A 22,500-nucleotide genomic window follows, 5' to 3' on the forward strand; every position below is an offset into this window, starting at 1 on the left:
CTCAGTGGGATTTCCACCCTTGATCTTCTGCGGTAAGCTCTATTTTGATCTATATTTTTCTCTCGTCTGTACCAGCCTTTCCATCCAGATTTTTCGTACCCTCATTACAGTATTCTTCTTATATTTCTTCAATACAGTCATTGAAAAATCTCTTTCCTCCCTCCATAGCAGTATATTCTGATGCATTCAATCCTCACCCATTTATGATTCGATTCATACCATGTCTTCACCATAGCCTTCATTTTGATCTATTAGTTTCGTCAAGACGTATACCCTAACAAGTCCCCTCGGCTCAGGTCTTCTTCCCTTCCTTTCTTCGTGTAAACAATGACACGTCTCTCATCTTGGGCTGCTCGCTCCTCTGCTGATGGATCGCTCAATTTACACTTACACCGTCTGTCAGTCAGGCAGGTGGCATGCTGACGTGCACAGAACACATCCGTTTATGTCGTAATGTTATTTGACGACCTGTTACACATCACAGTTTTATATTGTTCCTCCCCTGTACACCTCTGTTTATGCCTCTGTTACTCGTGTAAATAAACAGACAGACAGACAACCAGACAGACAGACAGATACACATCTGGCTGAGCTGCGCGCGCGCGCGCGCGCGTGTGTGTGTGTGTGTGTGTGTGTGTGTGTGTGTGTGTGTATACACATATAACTAAAGACATTGCACATATATACAAGCGAGGGGGCAACACGAGTGTAAAGCTCTCTCCCCCGTAACACATAAACGGTAATCACACACACACACACACACACACACACAAGAGATGGAGATCTACGAGTGTAAAACTCCTCCCTAGAGTAAAATAGCTAATTACAAATAGGTTAATTACACACACACACACACACACACACACACACGGGCTTCTGTGGCATGTTGGTCAGAGTCGCTGACCTTGATTCACGCACGGGCCCGTCAGGGCTCGAATCAAGGGGGACGGCTTGAGGCATCGGGACACCGGGCCAGACCCCGGGGGCGGGTGAGGTGCGGGTCAGGCGTGCAGGTGTGTGTGTGTGTGTGTGTGTGAGTGTGTGTGTGTGTGTGTATCAGATGTGGTGTGTGTGTGTGTGTGTGTGTGTAACCCCCCACCGCCCCCAGGTGTCTGGGACACACTATGTCCCTGGTCATTCCTTCCCTCAGTCGTCCCTGTGTTGGTGGGAGTCACAATATGTCCCAGCCAATAGACTGGGAAGCTTGTGTTCGATACCCGTTCATACACTCAGCGTTCGCCTCAACCATTTGAATTTATATATATACATAATTTATCTGTTTCGTTATCAGGAACCAGCTGTTGCAAGGGCTGAGGGTTGTTGATAATTGATCTGTTTATTACATATATTGTCTCAACAAAATCTTGACTTCATCAGTTCAATAATTCATTCACAGTTTAAGCCAAAGCCGAAGTCACTGCTGCTGTAACAGCTGTCAACCAGCAGACACTCACTCAGTGGTCATTAAGCCGGTGTTGTGGGTGGAGCACTGGACACTCGAGGAGGAGAATCTTAACGAGACAACGTAAGTATTACCAAGATCCTTACGTGCCTAACACAGTTACGTCACACATGTTAATGATAATCATAATTATAATGAAGGTAATTATCATTTATTATTGACGTAAATCATCAAACGATGTTTCATGTGAATGAGAAGTGGAGTATAAGAGATTATGGAGTGGCTGGGAAGGGCAGGCAGTGAAGTGTGGAGTGGTGGAGTGAGTCTGGTCACATGAGTATAATGTAGCAGGAGAGAATGGTTACATGGAGTGTACCACAGTAGTACATGTGTCAAACATAGGTACGTCTCTCTTGTTCTGTATCCATAATTACTGAATGACTGTGTATATGCTGTCTCTGTATACCTGTTATCCATCTATCTATCTGTCTATCCTATCTATCTATCTATATCCTAAGATTTAGAAATACTGTCGAATTTTGTGGCGTGATCATATAGGCCGATCTGCGGGTCTTGACCCGGGCAGTTTTGGGCTCTCATTCCACCCTTGGTTCGAATCCTGGATCGCGTCAGTCGGACCCACAGCCGACCCAGCTCGAGGACCGACCGAGAGTGTAGGAACATCATGGCAGACAATAAGGGATGGTCGAAGATGAGGTGCTAACAGGAGGGATAGAAGGAGGAAGGGTTTTAACTCTCTTACTTAAATGAAAGACAGGATGAGATGATGTAAGCAGAGGTCCATTTTGGGGGGAATGACACCCCTGTGGATCACATAATGCTCCCCGATAGCAGGATTCGAACCTCTACCACTTGTGTGGGACGTCTGTTGACACAAAGTGGCTACTTACATGAAAAATATATTGAGCATTATGCAAACCGCCAGCTTTTGGAAAGCAGGTTTATGTTTATGTTTTCTTATGCCCAATGTACCTATACTGTGCTGTGATTATTAGAATTCTGAGATTCAATGGAAGGAAACGAATGATCTTTAGAAAGATATAGAAGTAGAAATCATAAAACAGTTCACTTCTCTCCCATTCCAAGATGCTACAATGGTCTAGATTAAGGGGAAGAACATGTTCAGTGCGAGAAAAAGACCTGGTATTGGAATCAGGGAAGGAAGGGGAGGTGACATGAAGGATGTAGAGCGGAATCATGATTATAAGAGTAAGTAGGGTTAGAGGTTGAGGAACGATACGGAGAGAAAGATGGTAGGTGATAAGTCAGAACCTTGAGGGAGACCAATGTTGACAAGAGGAGAAAGTCAGTTTATCAGCAACTATCTTGATGGGAAAGACTAGAATGGAACAGAGGGACGGAGGAGAGCCAAGTGATGGAAGTCATGGAGCGTCGTCTTGTGCCGCGACTGCAATACCGTGGAGACGTCCAAGGACGCCACAAAATATCCATCAAAAAATGTTTGCATTTCTTTTCTTGTTACCTAATTCGTTCCTTTCACGTAATGACCCATTCCTATTCAGTGATCCTCTATTCCAGCTGCTCCCGTCCGTGATTTAGTCCTGTAATTTCCTATTCCAGTTATGATTCCTAATATTCCAGTTGTGATTCCTGACTCTGAATCTTTTCATTCCAGTCCTCCAATGCTCGATCCATTCAAGAGTGTCCAGATGTCTGCCTCACAGTAATTCCCGGTGCCATTCCTGTCCTTCTCAGTGCCAGTTCTCTTGTGTAAAGTTTTCCCTTTCTTTTTTTGGCCTTCGTGACTTATCTTTTGTCTCTTTCGTGTAGCGAAAGTTACACTGACTTGCCTATAATCAATGACTTCTCGTCTGATAATTTACTCTTTCCAGCCACAGACCGTTTTCAGAACGTGAACATTTATAGAAAACGAGATTGATCTGGTACTCCGAAGGGAGGTCGACCCATAGTAAACCTGGGAGTCAAACGGCTTATCAGTTCCTTCCTAGTTTACCGTCATCAACTGTGTGTAAACTGACGCACGTCAGTATACCGTCATCAGCTGTGTGTAAACTGACGCACGTCAGTATACCGTCATCAGCTGTGTGTAAACTGACGCACGTCAGTATACCGTCATCAGCTGTGTGTAAACTGACGCACGTCAGTATACCGTCATCAGCTGTGTGTAAACTGACGCACGTCAGTATACTTTGGATATGTTCATCAGCTGAGATTTAAGGACAGTTAACCCTGGCGGAGTTAATGAAGATATGATGATTACAGGTATGGCGGTCAAGGCCTTAGAACCAACCATTCGTATTACCTTCTGAAATTTGGTTCACGGTCTTCATCTTCGTGAACGTCCGTTGTAATTTTGGCGTCGCAAACCAGTCGTTTTCCTGTCGGGTCTTCCTGACGCTTCATCTAAACCCCCACCCCCCCCTTTTCCTTTCCCCTTCCCTTCTAACTAACCCCCTCCCGTCTCCCTCCCTCCCCTTCTAATAGGTACTTGTGGGGAGGGTGTAAGGAGGAGGGAGGGTTGGAGTATGGGGTGGAGGGTCGTAAGAAGCCTAGCCTAGTTCGTCCAAGCTGACTGAAGTGGTCTCCTATCACGCGAAATTTACGGGCTGCGTAATTTAGGGAGTGATCTCTCTTTATTGCGCAGCGGGTTTCTTTCTTTCTTTTTTCAATCCCCAGGAACGTAAAGGGTGTTGCCTATATTTTCGACCAACGGTGCTACATTTTCTAGATGTATAACGCACATCGTAAAAGGGTTCGTGGCTGTGCACGCACCATATGTGTTGTGAAGGATAACGCAATCTAGATTATAATACAGTGAGGGGCCTCGTCCAAACGCACTTCTCATTAAGAGAGATCTCCAGCCAGTTTGACATGTCAACAACCCGCCGCCAGTTATCCTAGGAAACAGATAGGAAAAAAGAAAATGCATGCAGAGGTTAACAGAAAATGGAAATGATGAATAAACTCAGACTGCACAATGGAGGTAAATCATTTAGGTTTTAGGACAAAATTCCTCTTCACATCAACCATATTGACATTAGAGAAGAAAGTATTATATTTTTGAACAAAAAAAGTTTTGTAGTTTATTAAACAGATAGCATCTCAACATAAGATTCAAAATACCGGAAAATATTTTTTACGTCAAATTCAAAATACCGGAAAACAAATTTTGGCTTAAAGTCAAAATACCGGAAAATATATTTTGGCTTAAAATCAAAATACCGGAAAAAAATCTTGCCTTAAATCTAAAATGCCGGAAAATACATTTTGGCTTAAAATCAAAATAGCGGAAAATATATTTTGGCTTAAAATCAAAATACCGGAAAACACTGAAAAAATACGCGAGGGTACGGGCTGTGGCCGACTTGCATTCAACCTCGTCTTTCTAGTGGCAGTCGCCACCGGTTCCTCCTGCTGTGTGGGGCAGACTTCATGCCGCCTCACATTAGGCTATTCTTCGAGGGCGAGTGGGGTCGTGAGCTGATTAGAGACATATTGTTAGTACGGCTGAAGGGCAGCACTGGTGATGGATGACACACTAAGTTTAGACCAGCTTGTACCCCAAGCCTCTACACACACACACACACACACACACACACACACACACATCCCTCACCGGCGTCAAACATTCCAAAAGTAATAGATGTATCACTATTACTTAGCCATACATTTAATGGGTTTGTGTATGTATGAAGATTTATTTACGGGGAACAAAATGGGTAAATTCGAGGCATTTGCAAGTGAGAAACCAGTGACTTGGTGAGGCTTGTGAGCCCCGATGGCTTTATCAATGGGCCAGTTTGATTACATGATGGATTCCCGCCCTTGCAATGACCCCTTGACATTAATCTATACCATGAGTAATACGTCACCCAGCAATGTATGCTCAGTGTTAGTGAATTACAGTCAGTTGTATACCGAACTGTAGAGTCAGGTGTACACTGTAGAGTCAGTTGTACAAAGAATTGTCGAGTCAGGTGTACACTGTAGAGTCAGTTGTATACCGAACTGTAGAGTCAGGTGTACACTGTAGAGTCAGTTGTACAAAGAACTGTCGAGTCAGGTGTACACTGTAGAGTCAGTTGTACAAAGAACTGTCGAGTCAGGTGTACACTGTAGAGTCAGTTGTACAAAGAATTGTAGAGTCAGGTGTTCAGAACGTCACACTAATTCGCATTACTCACACTAAACACCTGACTCACATTACTCACACTAACACGTGACTCACATCACTCACACTAACACGTGACTCACATCACTCACACTAACACCTGACTCACATCACTCACACTAACACCTGACTCACATCACTCACAGTAACACGTGACTCACATCACTCACACTTAACTAGATTGTACTTGACCTTACACACACACACACACACACATACACACACACACACACACACACACACACTAAGTATTGCAACACGTAAAGCTTTAACCCATATACATCAGGGGAAAGCGTAAATAATGATAGTAATAATAAATAATGATGATGGAGTATTAGTAGCAATAAAGTTAGTAATAATTCTAATGGCTAGTGTTACGTCACATGCCAGTAAGCAGGGCTGGAGTAGGAGGGAGGGAACCAGGCTAGTCAGTGAGCAGGGCTGGAGTGGGAGAGAGGGAACCAGGCTAGTCAGTGAAGGGCTGGAGTGGAGGGAGGGAACCAGGCTAATCAGTGAAGGGCAGGAGGGAGGTGGACTCCTAGATTAGTCAGTGAAGGGCAGGAGGGAGGTCCTCCAGCAACTACCAGGTTGGGACAGTTAGTCCCTGAAGGAACTGGTCCTAGGGGGGATCACTTCGTCTCTGGGACGAAGTTTGTAGCAGCGTGAATTAGTATCGTGGTACAATTCAGTCTTAAGATACAATCTGATGCCATGATATGAGTTGATCTTATTGTGTCGGATGCCAAGATGGGAGCTGGTGCCGGAGTGTGAGTCCCTCCGAGATCGAGAGGAGAGCACCGTCAGGGAGGTGTCACTTCGCCTCGTCCCTTACCTGCAGGCCAGGAGCAACCACCACCCATCTCAGCCCCCCCTCCCTTATACTGGAGTGGCCACTGGTGGTTAGTCACCTCTCGTGATCATCTGCCATTAACCAGCACTTAGGGACATTAATGAATTGACTGTAACGACGACTCGCTCACAACTGCTGTGTGCACCAAGTAAAAGAAATTGTCTCTCGCTTTATACAAACTTTTTCTGAATGATACGTTTTCTGTGAATGACAAAATGATTGCGATTTATTCGCAATATGCAAACGTCGAATGGCAAGTTGGCTGGCTGGCAGACATGTGTTGAATGATTCTATTTGGTGGAGGTATACAGTTTTCTAGCAGAGGTAAACCCTCTGGTACGACCCTTGAACCGGACAAAGAGGGCACGAACCCTGAGCACGTCGGTACGAACACTTGAGTATGATTAGGTCGACCTTGCTAAGAGGTCAAGTCGTCAAACTCGAGGGTCTTCCCGTCTTGGCTAAGGGTAACACTGACTTGCTGAGGAGCTAAAACTCGATGGCTTTCCACTATCCTGTTGTTCACGTATGTGATCCAACATCCTATGATTAAGTAACGCCGGGTTGGACGTGTCACTTACCGGGTTTAGATCTGAACAATTGGATCAGTTTAGGTCTGTGAGGCGAGAGGAACTCCCTCCTCCGACTCGCAGATGTAATGCCAACACACACACAAGCTGCAATACATCCAACGATCCTCATGGGATTCTTCAGCGTCTTCTACCGTATGTCGTTTACTCTCATCACCGACAGGGGGCCAACTTGGCTTGTCTTTGTTTAGGTGACCAAATGGCCATTGGACATTATTGATCGTTGTGATGAGAGAACGTAAGTGGCCTTTACCAGCGAGGACTGTGGCCAGGCTGTGACCATCTGAGGTAATGTTGATAATGTCTCGAAGTCTCTTACCACGTTTGGTCGTCCTTAGAAGCTTTAATTCGTCGGTATCTCCCGAGGAAGCTGTGTAGTGCTCAGAGGAACCCTGGCCAAGCCATGGTGTGCCAGGGAATCACGTGGTAGATAGTACATCATTGCAGTGGTCCTGCTGGGAGGCGACTTAGGGGGGAACTGTGTCTGTTCTTAGGTCTATGTGAATCCATAGGTAGTGACGGATTGATTGGAAAATCCAAAATAGTTGTTGCTCTCGTAGGGGTTGCTAGGTTATCGTCTGGCGCTGTAGGGGAAGTTGGTTAGGTTGTGTGGTGTCTGTGTGCGTATTTTGTGTTGTCTGTGAGGGTATCAGCTCAGCTGTGGCGTCCGTGCGAGTACGCACTCGGTTGTGGTGATCGTGGGCGTGCTCGGTAGTGTGTGGCGTCCGTGGGAGTTCTCGGTACAATGGTGTTAGAGGCGGGAGGAGTACGTACGGTGCTACATGGCAAGGTTCTCCCTTACCTCGGGGTCCACTATACGTCACCTCATGACATCAGTTAATGACCTTATCATCAACCACATCTCTATCATGATTTGGATGAACGTGTGTATGTGACGCCCCTTCTGTCTGTCTCTCTGTCTGTCTGTCTCATCTTTTTTCTTTTAAAGTTGTGGTTAGGGGAGAGGAAGAGGAGGTTGGACAGGGGAAAGGATAGTCTGAAATGGAGAAGATTGAAGTGTGCACAGGTGTATATTGTAAGGGTTTTTGATGCCTGTGTGTGATACTCTTGAAGCTTGTTTCTTGTGCCCGGCAGGCTGGATGTGTGTGTGTGTGTGTGTGTGTGTGTGTGTGTGTGTGTGTGTGTGTGTGTGTGTGTGTGTCTATTCGTACAGTATCTTTAGGTTTTAAAAGAGATTTTCTTAACTAGTCATTGTTCATTGTGTGCATCGATGGATGACTGGAGCCTTCCTGAGTGTTTTGAGGCTTCGAGGTAACCAAAGGTGTTCCATGTTTGTACTGCATGTAATTCACTTATGTATGTACTGTAACTGTAATGTTAAGAAGATGCTCTGTATGTGTATGATAAATCTTAAACATGCTTTTGTATTACATAAATATGGTGTCAGCATCACTCACTGTCTCGTAACTATATGTCATGTATTTGATGTATCCTAGACCTCCCTCCTCCTTGCACGGAAGAGGAACTTTTTAGGGCCCTGGGCCCCATTCGGGCCCTCCTGTCACCCTCCTATGTCCATGTACTGTACCCACTGTACGCTGTATACTGGCCTCCTCCACCTACCCCTAGATACGTGCCTTTCACCCATGCTCTTACTGAAATACCTTGTCTATGTATATCTAATCAATGAATATATCATAACTAACTAAAGCTGTTATAAAGATCTCGGATTTCTGTGAAGTCTGTGCCATCATTGTCTTCAAGGCTATGCCAAACCTTCTGCTGCTCCTCCTAGGTATGAACTTGACTGGTTTAATCTCTCTCTCTCTCTCTCTCTCTCTCTCTCTCTCTCTCTCTCTCTCTCTCTCTCTCTCTCTCTCTCTCTCTCTCTCTCTTCTCTCCCCTTCCTCCTCACGTCTTTCTATACCTCCTCCCTCACTCACCTCCTGCTCCACTTCCCTGAGAGTTAAGGTATCCCACTTACTTGCCCCGGGCCTCACCTGGTCCTCTGCATCCACACACATGTCAAAAATCGACCCACCCACCTCTCATTTTTCCCCAGCTCACACCACCCTGGCCCGCAGAACCCTCCCTTCATTTGTCTGGTTCAGGTTTTTTTTTTTTTTCTTTCTCTTGACTGCCACCCCTCCCTCACTCCCCACACATATAATTATTTCCTAGGCATGCAATATTCCTCTCTCTCTCTCTCTCTCTCTCTCTCTCTCTCTCTCTCTCTCTCTCTCTCTCTCTCTCTCTCTCTCTCTCTCTCTCCGTGAGAGAATTCCTCAGATCATGACCATTAAGCCATAGAGGATGTAAGCATATTCCTTGCCTATCATGTCTTCATCACCATATTATCAAACCTCATCTCAGGATTATAAAGCTATTACTCGCAAGTGTAATTCATTTTGATGAAGGTGATCGCCAGTGTCGTAATTATAACCATCATCAAGATTAATCCGCCAGTAACATTGCAGGTGGGTAAACACACCCCGACCATAATCCCAGCTCAACGACCTAGTAACGCTATGGTGTTGACTGATTAACTCGTCTTGTGTGGAAGAATGTGTGAATGATGTTCATCGTTAGAGTGAGATGGTTACACTACAGTGGACATCGCATGGATCACGACAGATGTTGTGCTGGTCGAACTAGACGGGTTTACTGTTTGTATTACAACAGATGTTCCCTCGTAAACAAGAAAGACTCATTATGACTGACTAAGTATGGCCCTCTGAGCACTTGGGCAGTGCAACACCCACACACACACACACACACACACACACACACACACACACACACACACACACACACACACCTTGGTACCCCTCCTAAGGACATACCATGGCTTTTTCCCCTAAAGACAAAGTTACTAATGGATCTCTTAAAGACACTTACAATGGTATGCCCCTAAAGACACACTCACCCTGGCACTCCCTTAAAGACGCGTTTAAAGACATATTCGACATGGCATTTCCTTAAAGACACACTCACCATGGCATCCCCCACTTAAAGACACTCACCAGCTGGAGACTCACTGACTCACCAGGGCGTCGGGAGTGAGTCGTTGCGTGTGAACGCAGGATGAACATGCACGACCTCACCCCTACACGTGGCACGACCTCACTCCCACACGTGGCACGACCACCCCCAAAACACACACACACACACGTAGAGGCAAAATTTCAGATGTATCTCTCATCCAAATCCTCCCCTTCCCCTCTTCCTCCCCTTTCCTCCTTCGTGTATTGAGGGGCAGGGGGTGGCAGGGGGATGGGGAGGAGAAAGTAGGAAGGGGATGGGACTGGAGGTGGAAGAGGGAGGTGGTAAAAAGCACTGATCGATAATTTAATTATTACGGCGCGGGCTACACGCGAGGCCCAGCGTATAACTCAATGCCTGGGGTCGCGCGGGAAGCACCACTGGGGTAGGAAGAAGAAGAAAAAAAATAGAGAAAGAGGAGTTGCTGAGAACGGACCATTACGTTAGAATCCAGCCCTGGGTCCTGATTAAACGGGGGCCAGGTTAAAATTGCTGACCGGATCAGCGGGCGAGCTGACGTCGCGTGCTGGGTGTCAGCAGGAGGAGGAGGGAGGAGGGTATATCCCTGGGGATGGGGGGAGGGATGGAGGGAAGGAGGGAGGGCAGAGCGTGTCTTAGGGGCGGGGCCGACCCTGGGTACCTAAGGGCTCGAAGCGGGCACTTGACGCCCGCCCTGTTTATAGGATGTGTGTGTGTGTGTGTGTGTGTGTGTGTGTGTGTGTGTGACTACTATCTGTGTGTTACGGGAAGAAAGTTTTTACACTTGTGTTGCCCCAGTCTCTTAACATTGCATATATGTACCATATCTTCATTCCTATGTTTTTATGCACACACACACACACACACACACACACACACACGCACCAGCCTAAACCAGGTAGACCCATTCATCGACCAGGCCTGAGGGGGAGTGAGAACACCTGGCTGGGTTGGGTGTAGGCCGCCTGCCACACCCACCATAATGCTGGTCCTTAACCAATAAAATCTCCCGAAACTTCCGTAAAATCAACCATTTCCCTCCTTTCCTCCGACTCGGTCAGTCCATAGCTATCTCTCCAGCTAATAAGTCCACTCTTTTTTAGTACCTTATTTCCCCTCTTAATTCGATGCCGTCTCACCCCACTTAACGCAGGCCGCCTCCTATATTTCCCTCGCCCGACTACTTTTCCGTCTCCAGGTGGAGCAGACGTAGGGCCCAGATGGCGCACTGATCCACAAGTCTTAAAGGAATATGCCTCTGAACTGGCTCCGATCCTTGCTCGTCTATATCTCCCCTGTCTATGAAAATGCAGAATTTTTTCTCATCTTGGAAGCATGCCTTGGTGCAGCCCATCCCTAAGAAAGGAGACCGCTTTCTCCACTTCATAGCTATCGTCTCATTGCTCTCACTTCCATCTCCAAAGTCTCGCTCCTTAAGTCTCCAAACCACAAAGAGCCATATTCTCATCTTTCCGACCACCAATGAGGATATCTTAGTTCTACGTCAGTTGATGATCCCTACTGTGTGACCTTCCTCTAGTCCTTCTCTCTCAAGGATCATTCTGAAACTTGAATCGTATCCCTCGACATTTCCAAAGCATTTGACATAATGCTGCATGTCTCTCTGCCATGAACTACTTTTTTTTCTTCTCTTTCTCTCTCTATTCGCTCATTTATGCATAGCCTCCTCTCTGGCCTTTCCATTGTGGTAATCGTAAGATGAAGAAACTTCCTCATCTTATTCTGTCAATAATGGTGTTCCTTAGGGTTGTGTCGTATCGCTGACTCTAGTTCTTTGTCTCTGTAGCTGATTCCTCTTGTACCTTAAACTCCATTATTCTTATGATGATGATTCCACTCTATACACTTCCACTCACTTGACCTTCTCTCCTCAAACTCGGTTCTCCTTCTCGTACTGAACATATTCTCTCTTCTCTCATTTCGGACCTCTGCAACACCTCGGAAATGTTAAACACTAACCTCGATAAATTCATCGGTGCCAGAACGCAATTTCTCACTATATCTTTATCCAGGAATCATTCGTTCCCTCTGTTCAGCACCACAGCTCAACGCTGTGATATAATGATATGTTAGCCATAGCCATATCATCCGCTGTCTCCTGGAAACCCCCCACATAAACCACATCCAATTCTGCATCAAGAAAGCTGAGGGTACATTATAAGAACCATGATTACTATTCTTGTGAGCAGGTAGTTTTGATGTATATTTTTGCAGAGTTTTTTTTCTCTTCGCCATAGTATGGAATGTTGCTTACGTGTTTCTTCCCCCAGTTTGACACTAAGCAGACTGGGATCAAAATCCTTTCGTCTTATCAACTCTCCTGCCACCAGCTCCCTTCTGTGCCCTGCGATATTGCCTCTTTCTCTCTGTTCTACAGTTATTATTCTCGCTCGGGTCTTTGTTTAGTTAAAGAGGGCGTCGGCGTCGGTCCAGATGTAGGGGCTGTTAAAGGCGCTACAGAAGACATGGGGGTCTCTCATAACCCATTAACTTTCCCCCAAGATTACATACGTCGCTTGTATTCGGTTGGCCGTCAGTGTAGCCCAAGGCCAAGCTTGGGTTAATATTACTGAGAAGGCGTCAGCCGTGTGGTGTGGGCGTCACACACGCCCCCACCACACATCAGAAGATCAGGCCCGCCACATACCATTACCAGCGGTAACATTACACACAGACATGTAACAGGAAGTAACAGTGGTTACCCGTGCCTTGCGTGACCTCGTTACCCAATAATGTGTGACGGGGGAGCTGACTTGAGGTCCAATCCAGTCAGAGATTCTTGGAGGACACTCAGGTGGGCCTCAAGTGTCATTAATGCGCGCACACACACACACACACACACACGACACACACAGACACACACACACACACACACACACACACACACACACACACACACACACACACACATACACGGCCCGGCGCGCCAAGTCGACTCTGGTCATTAAGTCTGTGTCATTCATGGGGTATCCTCGTGTCTTTCTCACCTGCCTGGCTCTCCATACTACCCCCTCTATTATGATAATCTAAGGTCGCGCCCAGAGCCATGGTAATGGCCGTCATTAGGGCGAGATTTGTTGATGTAGATTGAGAGAGAGAGAGAGAGAGAGAGAGAGAGAGAGAGAGAGAGAGAGAGAGAGAGAGAGAGAGAGAGAGAGAGAGAGAGAGTTCTGTTCAAGCGTCTCTCTCTCTCCCTCTCTCCAGCCAGCAGGTCAGACCTGTGTGTGGGTCGGGCATGACAATCACATGTTATTGTTGTTCTTGTTGTTCTTGTTGTTCTTGTAGATCGATGATGGCCTACCCCGCCCCGCCCCGCCCCTCCGCCTCCCTCCTTCAGCCCCACCACAACCCCACCCCCACCCCACATCAGGGGGATGGGGGGAGGGAGGGGGGGGTGCTGTTGCTGGATACAATACACTTGAGGACCATATACTAACCTCTCCCACGTCACACCCCCCCCCCTCCTACAACACACACACACACACACACACACACACACACACACACACACACACACACACACACACACACACACACACACGCGCGCATTGACTAAGAACCAAGGGAGATAATAGTCTACAATTTTGTCTTTTTTTTTTTATTTTTTACGTCGGCGAAGGAAAGTGTTGTGAAGGTGAACGTAAAAAGAGAGAAAAATAACTACAACATACTGGAAGTTGTAAATATAACAAGAGGTATAAAGTGCATCAACAAGGGTTAATGACGAGTAATTATACATGCATGTGTTTTTTTCTTATTTTTTCAAGGACAACGTCGCTCCTGAGGTCTCGCTTGTGAGGTGGTCTGGCTCCTGAGGTCTCGTTGGTGCTGTCTCGCTCGTGAGGTCTCGTTGGTGATGTCTCGCTCCTGAGGTCTCGTTGGTGATGTCTCGTTCCTATGGTCTGGTTTGTGGTCTCGCTCCTGAGGTCTCGTTCGTGATGTCTCGCTCGTGAGGTCTCGTTGGTGATGTCTCGTTCCTGAGGTCTGGTTTGTGGTCTCGTTCGTGATGTCTCGCTCGCGAAGTCTCGTTGGTGATGTCTCGTTCCTGAGGTCTGGTTTGTGGTCTCGCTCCTGAGGTCTCGTTCGTGATGTCTCGCTCGTGAGGTCTCGTTGGTGATGTCTCGTTCCTGAGGTGTCGTTCGTGGTCTCGCTCCTGAGGTCTCGTTCGTGATGTCTCGCTCCTGAGGTGTCGTTGGTGATGTCCCGCTCCTGAGGTCTCGCTCGTGATGTCTTGCTCCTGAGGTGTCGTTGGTGATGTCCCGCTCCTGAGGTCTCGTTCGTGATGTCTCGCTTGTGATGTCTTGTTGGTGATGTCTCGTTCCTGAGGTCTTGTTCGTAATGTCTAGCTTCTGAGGTGTCGTTCGTGGTCTCGCTCCTGAGGTCTCGTTCGTGATGTCTCGCTCGTGATGTCATACTCCTAAGGTGTCGTTGATGATGTCTCGCTCGTGAGGTCTCGCACCTCAGGTCTCGTTCGTGAGTCGACTATTGTCTCGAACTCCTCCTCTGAATCTTTGACTCGGTTTTGGCCTTCTGTGTCACTTGGGTAATTACGTTTCTTATTTCACTATAATCGCTTCATCCAACTGATTGATAATGTTGCATAATGACTCCATTAACTGCGTCTGACCTCATCTTTAATCACCCTAGCCTCCAAGACTTCCTTCCTGTAACAGAGTGATATGAACCACGCCAGGTGTGGGTTACACTGATGCGTACCCACACACCCTAACACTCTCCTTGTTCCTCTGTACGACGGGTGTGTCTGTACGACGGGTGTGTCTGTACGACAGGTGTGTCTGTACGACGGGTGTGTCTGTACGACAGGTGTGTCTGTACGACGGGTGTGTCTGTACGACGGGTGTGTCTGTACGACGGGTGTGTCTGTACGACGGGTGTGTCTGTACGACGGGTGTGTCTGTACGACGGGTGTGTCTGTGAAGGCTTGAGGGTTCAGGTCAGTTCTGTCTCATTTCTGTCCAGGGTGATGGAGAGAGGCAGGTTGTACAGGGTGATGGAGAGAGGCAGGTTGTACAGGGTGATGGAGAAGGGCAGGTTATACAGGGTGATGGAGAGGGGCAGGTTGTACAGGGTGATGGAGAGGGGCAGGTTGTACAGGGTGATGGAGAGGGGCAGGTTGTACTGGGTGATGGAGAGGGGCAGGTTGTACAGGGTGATGGAGAGGGGCAGGTTGTACTAGGTGATGGAGAGGGGCAGGTTGTACAGGGTGATGGAGAGGGGCAGGTTGTACAGGGTGATGGAGAGGGGCAGGTTGTACAGGATGATGGAGAGGGGCAGGTTGTACAGGGTGATGGAGAGGGGCAGGTTGTACAGGGTGATGGAGAGGGGCAGGTTGTACAGGGTGATGGAGAGGGGCAGGTTGTACAGGGTGATGGAGAGGGGCAGGTTGTACAGGGTGATGAAGAGGGGCAGGTTGTACAGGGTGATGGAGAGGGGCGGGTTGCACAGGATGATGGAGAGGGGCAGGTTGTACAGGGTGATGGAGAGGGGCAGGTCGTACAGGATGATGGAGAGGGGCAGGTTGTACAGGATGATGGAGAGGGGCAGGTTGTACAGGGTGATGGAGAGGGCAGGTTGTACAGGGTGATGGAGAGGGGCAGGTTGTACAGGGTGATGGAGAGGGGCAGGTTGTACAGGGTGATGGAGAGGGGCAGGTTGTACAGGATGATGGAGAGGGGCAGGTTGTACAGGGTGATGGAGAGGGGCAGGTTGTACTGGGTGATGGAGAGGGGCAGGCTGTACTGGGTGATGAAGAGGGGCAGGATGGCCTCAGGTAATGTAGTTCTACAGCCTTTTCATAACAACTGACTTTACTGATGTGTTCCAGACGACCAATACTTCACACAACGGTGATAATAACATCACGTAGTTGTGACGTGTGTGTGTGTGTGTGCGTGTTATCGTACACTGTACATTGTACTTAAGAAGCTCCTAGGTATGTATCATGAAGGCACAATTTTCCTCCCCTCTCACACAATACAGTTCATAAGAATTGAATCCCTGACGGTCGAAATGAAACTCATGGGCCACCACAGAGAGGTCCATTATGCTGCATTCGTCAATACGTTTTTCTCGATGATTAAGGAGAGAGAGAGAGAGAGAGAGAGAGAGAGAGAGAGAGAGAGAGAGAGAGAGAGAGAGAGAGAGAGAGAGAGAGAGAGAGGCAATTACGAGCACACTGAAATTACATGACCTTGTCCCGTGCTGTAACTCTGCAGTTTGCACGCCATTGTCAATTGGTCTAATCTTGGGGGACGGACTGGCATAATCCAGGATTGGGACAATTTATTGCAGGGGTCAGACCTGACCTAATCTGGCAACGTATTGAACTGATCTGGGTTGAACACTTTCCTGATCTAGGGTTGAACACCTTCCTGATCTAGGGTTGAACACCGTCTTGATCTAGGGTTGAACACCTTCCTGATCTAGGATTGAACACCGTCATGATCTAGGGTTGAACACCGTCATGATCAAGGGTTGAACACCGTCTTGATCTAGGGTTGAACACCTTCCTGATCTAGGGTTGAACACCGTCATGATCTAGGGTTGAACACCGTCATGATCAAGGGTTGAACACCTTCCTGATCTAGGGTTGAACACCTTCCTGATCTAGGGTTGAACACCGTCTTGATCTAGGGTTGAACACCTTCCTGATCTAGGGTTGAACACCGTCTTGATCTAGGGTTGAACACCTTGATCTAGGGTTGAACACCCTCCTGATCTAGGGTTGAACACCTTCCTGATCTAGGGTTGAACACCGTCTTGATCTAGGATTGAACACCGTCTTGATCTAGGGTTGAACACCGTCTTGATCTAGGATTGAACACCGTCTTGATCTAGGGTTGAACACCGTCTTGATCTAGGGTTGAACACCGTCTTGATCTAGGGTTGAACACCGTCTTGATCTAGTGTTGAACACCTTCCTGATCTAGGGTTGAACACCGTCTTGATCTAGGATTGAACACCGTCTTGATCTAGGGTTGAACACCGTCTTGATCTAGGATTGAACACCTTCCTGATCTAGGGTTGAACACCTTCCTGATCTAGGATTGAACACCGTCTTGATCTAGGGTTGAACACCGTCTTGATCTAGGATTGAACACCGTCTTGATCTAGGGTTGAACACCGTCTTGATCTAGGGTTGAACACCGTCTTGATCTAGGGTTGAACACCGTCTTGATCTAGTGTTGAACACCTTCCTGATCTAGGGTTGAACACCGTCTTGATCTAGGATTGAACACCGTCTTGATCTAGGGTTGAACACCGTCTTGATCTAGGATTGAACACCTTCCTGATCTAGGGTTGAACACCTTCCTGATCTAGGATTGAACACCGTCTTGATCTAGGGTTGAACACCTTGATCTAGGGTTGAACACCGTCTTGATCTAGGATTGAACACCGTCTTGATCTAGGGTTGAACACCTTCCTGATCTAGGGTTGAACACCTTCCTGATCTAGGATTGAACACCGTCTTGATCTAGGGTTGAACACCTTGATCTAGGGTTGAACACCCTCCTGATCTAGGGTTGAACACCGTCATGATCAAGGGTTGAACACCGTCTTGATCTAGGGTTGAACACCGTCTTGATCTAGGGTTGAACACCGTCTTGATCTAGGGTTGAACACCGTCTTGATCTAGGGTTGAACACCGTCTTGATCTAGGGTTGAACACCGTCTTGATCTAGGGTTGAACACCGTCTTGATCTAGGGTTGAACACCGTCTTGATCTAGGGTTGAACACCGTCTTGATCTAGGGTTGAACACCGTCTTGATCTAGGGTTGAACACCGTCTTGATCTAGGGTTGAACACCGTCATGATCTAGGGTTGAACACCCTCCTGATCTAGGGTTGAACACCGTCATGATCTAGGGTTGAACACCGTCTTGATCTAGGGTTGAACACCGTCATGATCTAGGGTTGAACACCGTCATGATCTAGGGTTGAACACCGTCTTGATCTAGGGTTGAACACCGTCTTGATCTAGGGTTGAACACCGTCTTGATCTAGGGTTGAACACCGTCTTGATCTAGGGTTGAACACCGTCTTGATCTAGGGTTGAACACCGTCTTGATCTAGGGTTGAACACCGTCTTGATCTAGGGTTGAACACCGTCTTGATCTAGGGTTGAACACCGTCTTGATCTAGGGTTGAACACCGTCATGATCTAGGGTTGAACACCTTGATCTAGGGTTGAACACCCTCCTGATCTAGGGTTGAACACCGTCTTGATCTAGGGTTGAACACCGTCTTGATCTAGGGTTGAACACCGTCTTGATCTAGGGTTGAACACCGTCTTGATCTAGGGTTGAACACCGTCTTGATCTAGGGTTGAACACCGTCTTAATCTAGGGTTGAACACCGTCTTGATCTAGGGTTGAACACCCTCTTGATCTAGGGTTGAACACCGTCTTGATCTAGGGTTGAACACCTTGATCTAGGATACACAAATTGAGCTTGCTCTTAGGTAAGGCTCTGACGTCATATGTGACCCGGGTTGACCTATGCTTGAGTAAGGCCCTAACGTGATGTGTGACCTGGGTTGACCTATGCTTAAGTAAGGCCCTAACGTAATGTGTGACCTGGGTTGACCTATGCTTGAGTAAGGCCCTAACGTAATGTGTGACCTGGGTTGACCTATGCTTGAGTAAGGCCCTAACGTATTGGCTTGAATGGATCACAACTTGTCTTATGCTTGTATGAGACTTGACTCTGTTCTGTCAGTCTGTGTGTCTGTCTGTGTTTCTCCTCCCTGTCTGTCTGTTTGTCTCCACTCTGTCTATCTGTCTGTCTGTCTCTCTATCTATCTATCTTACATCCAGCTGTCTACAGGTATTCATTCAATCCTTATTTATATTTCTGTGTCCTTTTATTTCCTCTTTATTTTCTTCTTGTCTTGTCTCTCCACCATATCATATGTTTCTTCTCCTTTCACTTTACGTGTCTGTTTCTTCGTCTGTCTTGAGTGTCTCCGTCTGTCTGTGTTCCCTCTTGCGTATGTGGTCGGATCCAACTGTTTCCTGCTGTTTCCAACATGACTTCATCCCCCCCCCTCTCTATCTATCTATCTATCTATCTATCTATCTGTCTATCTCACTTCAGAGCAACGTGCAGACAGAAGCAGTTTATAATTAGCAGTCGTCCACCGGGCCTCACCCACTCCCAATACTCTCTGTCCGACCTTTCGGGAAATCAATGACCATTGCGTGACCCCATTTCAGGGTCACGATATTGACGGCTATTGTTCAGACGAGGTTCATGCTCTAGCTGGCTTTTGTTGTTCTTCTCCCCCCCTCCCTCGTGTTCAGACTGCTGGTGACTTTTGTTCAGAAGGGGTTCATGTGTTCGTGGTGGTTGGTAGCTTTTGTTCTATCTTCGTGTTCACACTGTTGGTAATTTTTGTTCAAAAGGTGTTCATGTGTTTGTGATGTTGAATGTTTTTGTTCTTCGAGTGTTCAAACTGTTCATAACCTTTGTTCATTCCCTGTTCATACTGCTGAGAGCTTCTGTTCAATCTGTTCATAGTAATGACACCTTGTGTTCAATCCGTTCTCATGATTCTAATGGACTCAATTTCTTTCAGGTTATTCATAATTGTTTTCATAGTTCATTCGTCTGGAAAGCAAAGAACTTTAAAAGATTAAACTATTTTTATACGTTTCATGTGTGGCGAGGTGGCGACGGGAATGGATGGGGACAGCAAGTATGAGTCTGTACATATGTATATATGTATATGTCTGTGTATGTATATGTATATATACGTTGAAATGTATAGGTATGTATATGTGCGTGTGTGGGCGTTTATGTATATACATGTGTATGTGGGTGGGTTGGGCCATTCTTTCCTCTGCTTCCTTGCGTTACCTCGCAAACGTGGGAGACAGTGAATAAGTATAGCAGTAGGATTACATGTTATTATATTTAACATATGATTATATTCAACATGTAATTTTTCTATTCATGCATCTATGTTGGTAGACGCCGGACGGTACTTCTGTTGTGAAGTTGAGAATTGAATAACTTTATTAATTACCGGTACCTGATGTCGTGCCACACACACACACACACACACACACACACACACACACACACACACACATATATATATATATATATATATATATATATATATATATATATATATATATATATATATATATATATATATAAACTGATTTATATTTCTTTCTTGTACTCCCCTGATGATGTGATTATCACACGAAAGTGCACTTGGAAACTTATCGTGTTTCATTTCCCCGTGGACTCGTAGGAATATATATATATATATATATATATATATATATATATATATATATATATATATATATATATATATAGATTAATAATATGTCTCTTTGTATCTATATTTTCCTGTTCACTAAGCATATAATTCCCATTATATATATGTTTTTTTTATTCTTTTTCATTCGTCCTAATTTACCGAGACGGTAATTTTCGCTCAGGCCCCCCAGCCCCCCTTGCTACTCGCCCGGAGTGGATCGCGGATTTAATGATCAACGAATTTTCTGGGCGATCATTTACTCCCAGGATTAGAGAAATTAAAGAAGCCTTAAATTGCCCGTGACGTGATTGCCTGGCTCCACCCCTCTTGGAGGGGGGGCGGAGGGTGGTCCGTCCGTGTCCTTAATAATGGTGGTCAGTGTTTGTGTCCTTGATCCAATCCCCGTGTCCTTGCAGCTGGGGCACGTCCGTATCTCTGGTCCGTTTAACCTCGAGAGTTTAACACCCTTGAGTGTGATCCGTGTCCTTTACCCTTGGTACGTGTCCGTGGTTCGTTCTCGTACCACCAGGAGTTGCAGGGTGAACGCGGCGTTGGAGGGTGAAGAGGGAGGAGGGAGGAGTGGCTGGGGAGTGAGAGTAGATGACGGAGGTGAGAGAGAGAGAGAGAGAGAGAGAGAGAGAGAGAGAGAGAGAGAGAGAGAGAGAGAGAGAGAGAGAGATTTGCCCCACCCACCCCATTCAGGAGCCCTGCGAGAGGCCAGGAGATGAACCAGTGGTGCCCCCAACTTTGTAACTGTGTCTCACCCCTATACAGTGTGACAGGCAATTATCTCCCCATTAAATTCTTTTTGTGACTGTGGCGGAGTCTAGTTTAGTTTGGGGTGACCTGGTTGTGGGGGTGGGGAGTGTGGGGGAGAAGGAATGTAGACATCAGTAGGGAAAGGAAAAGGGGGAATGATGGAGGAAAAATAGGGGGAAAGAAACAGTCTCCCATTTTCGAAAAAGATCTAGACATGGGGTAAAGAAAATGTGAGCATCTTGTGATGGTGGTGTGGGGTGGGTGGGCAGGTCAGGTTAATGGAGTGTGGTAATTACTTTATGTTGGGTCATGTGTTCACTCAGATGCAGCATGACATTATAGATGTGGGGTATATATATATATATATATATTTTTTTTTTTTTTTGCTTTGTCGCTGTCTCCCGCGTTTGCGAGGTAGCGCAAGGAAACAGACGAAAGAAATGGCCCAACCCACCCCCATACACATGTATATACATACGTCCACACACGCAAATATACATACCTACACAGCTTTCCATGGTTTACCCCAGACGCTTCACATGCCCCGATTCAATCCACTGACAGCACGTCAACCCCGGTATACCACATCGCTCCAATTCACTCTATTCCTTGCCCTCCTTTCACCCTCCTGCATGTTCAGGCCCCGATCACACAAAATCTTTTTCACTCCATCTTTCCACCTCCAATTTGGTCTCCCTCTTCTCGTTCCCTCCACCTCTGACACATATATCCTCTTGGTCAATCTTTCCTCACTCATTCTCTCCATGTGCCCAAACCATTTCAAAACACCCTCTTCTGCTCTCTCAACCACGCTCTTTTTATTTCCACACATCTCTCTTACCCTTACGTTACTTACTCGATCAAACCACCTCACACCACACATTGTCCTCAAACATCTCATTTCCAGCACATCCATCCTCCTGCGCACAACTCTATCCATAGCCCACGCCTCGCAACCATACAACATTGTTGGAACCACTATTCCTTCAAACATACCCATTTTTGCTTTCCGAGATAATGTTCTCGACTTCCACACATTCTTCAAGGCTCCCAGAATTTTCGCCCCCTCCCCCACCCTATGATCCACTTCCGCTTCCATGGTTCCATCCGCTGCCAGATCCACTCCCAGATATCTAAAACACTTCACTTCCTCCAGTTTTTCTCCATTCAAACTCACCTCCCAATTGACTTGACCCTCAACCCTACTGTACCTAATAACCTTGCTCTTATTCACATTTACTCTTAACTTTCTTCTTTCACACACTTTACCAAACTCAGTCACCAGCTTCTGCAGTTTCTCACATGAATCAGCCACCAGCGCTGTATCATCAGCGAACAACAACTGACTCACTTCCCAAGCTCTCTCATCCCTAACAGACTTCATACTTGCCCCTCTTTCCAAAACTCTTGCATATATATATTTTT

General features: G+C 46.6%; 1 long non-coding RNA gene across 1 annotated transcript in view; it reads left to right on the forward strand.

Moving 5' to 3' along the window:
- Positions 1-1,071: 1,071 nt before the first annotated feature.
- LOC139761778 (uncharacterized) overlaps positions 1,072-22,500 on the forward strand; it is a 46,446-nt gene continuing 25,017 nt past the window's right edge. The window contains exon 1 of the long non-coding RNA XR_011715607.1: positions 1,072-1,525. This is a non-coding gene — a long non-coding RNA (uncharacterized lncRNA). The remainder of the gene's footprint in view (positions 1,526-22,500) is intronic.

Source organism: Panulirus ornatus, chromosome 41 (genome assembly GCF_036320965.1).
Source record: "Panulirus ornatus isolate Po-2019 chromosome 41, ASM3632096v1, whole genome shotgun sequence".
NCBI classification, from domain to species: domain Eukaryota; kingdom Metazoa; phylum Arthropoda; class Malacostraca; order Decapoda; family Palinuridae; genus Panulirus; species Panulirus ornatus.